The sequence below is a fragment of the Marmota flaviventris genome, chromosome 2 (genome assembly GCF_047511675.1).
Source record: "Marmota flaviventris isolate mMarFla1 chromosome 2, mMarFla1.hap1, whole genome shotgun sequence".
NCBI classification, from domain to species: Eukaryota; Metazoa; Chordata; class Mammalia; order Rodentia; family Sciuridae; genus Marmota; species Marmota flaviventris.
In genome coordinates this window covers 131,655,684-131,657,550 of record NC_092499.1, presented here as the reverse complement: position 1 = coordinate 131,657,550, position 1,867 = coordinate 131,655,684, and positions in this window count along the sequence as shown.

Genomic DNA, 1,867 nt, shown 5'->3' with positions numbered 1-1,867 from the left:
TTCGCTGCTTTTATTCCTTTGAGTATTAATTATCCTACAGCCTCAGGATACCTAGTAAGAATAGTGTCAGGAGAATAAGATAAATGTATCCACAATAATGGACCTTCTTGCCAAAATACTCCTGTAGGAATATTTTTTGTTGGTAGTACAATAAATAATAAAGGCAAACTTATATCAATTCTATCCAAATGTATATTTTCCATATATGTTTCAATAATTCTTAATGCCTTTCTTGCTTTAGGAGTTAACATGCGGGGTGAATTTGGATCTTATGGACCTTTTAGAATATCAAATAAAGGTCCCAACTCTCCTGTTGGTATACCTAGATAAGGCCTTATCCAATTTATGTCTCCCAATAACTTTTGAAAGTCGTTAAGTGATTTGAGTTGATCTACTCGTATTTGAATTTTTGGTGGACGGACCATGGTTGAGGATAATAGAACTCCTAAATAATTAATTGGAAAATTTAATTGTACTTTATCTATTGCTATCTCTAGATTATAATTTTTTAATAAGTTTGTAAGTGTGGCATAACATTCCAGCAATATGTTTTTATCTTTATGTGCCAATAATACATCATCCATATAGTGAAATATTTGTAGTTCAGGATTTTGATTTCTAAGTGGCTGGATTGCTTTGTTAACATATATTTGACACATAGTTGGACTGTTAGCCATCCCTTGAGGGAGTACTTTCCATTCATATCTCTGATCAGGACCTTCATGATTTAATGCAGGGATAGTAAATGCAAAACGTGGACTATCCTCGGGATGAATTGGAATTGAAAAAAAAAAAAAACAATCTTTAATATCTATAGCTAAAACATGCCAAGTTTTTGGCAAAGCAGACAATTGAGGAATCCCTGATTGAGCAGGTCCCATAATAACCATTTCATTATTAATGGCTCTTAAATCTTGCAATAATCTCCATTTACCAGATTTCTTTTTGATGACAAAAATGGGAGTATTATGGGGAGATATGGAAGGTTGTATATGTCCTTCCGCTAATTGTTGTTTGACCAGATCATGGGCTACTTGTATCTTTTCTTTAGTCAGGGGCCACTGAGGAACCCACACTGGTCTTTCTGATTTCCAAGTAATTTTGATTGTCTCAGTGTCCCTTTCTGAAAATCCAACCCATGTCTGTCTGTTCCTTGATCTATTTGTATTGGTGCTGTTATACATTGCCCTTGTTTTCCTAATCTTTTTTTCTTTCCTAAAGCCTTGTCTAGCCCTAGTGGTGGGCGTATTAGGATTGATGTTATTTGTTAACGTCAAACCTAATTGATCTAGGACATCTCGTCCCCATAAATTTATAGGAAGATGATCCAATACATATGGCTGTATAGTTCCTTCACATCCTTCAGAATCCTTCCAATCTAATACCATAGAATTTCTATGGGGATTAGTCGCCACTCCTAGGCCTCGAAGCGTTTGAGTGGCTTGTTGTAATGGCCAATGTTTTGGCCATTCTTGACGAGATATGATGCTAAGGTCAGCTCCTGTGTCCAGTAGTCAATTAAACTCATGACCTTGAATATTTAGTTTTAGCATTGGGCGAGAATCTAAATTTAAAGACAACATAGCCCAATCTACACCTGTGGAGCCTAATCCCCTGGAACCTCTTTCTACACTATGACTAGGAAATTTATTATGTAGGCTGGATATTATTAACAACTGTGCTATTCTATCTCCAGGTGAAATTACTGATATACCTCTTGGAGAACTAGCTATAATTTTTATTTCACCTACATAATCGGGATCAATTACCCCAGGACTTATCATAAGTCCTTTTAATGTAGATGAACTACGTCCCAATAATAAGCCTACTGTTCCTTGGGGAAGAGGTCCTTTTACTCCTGTGGGAA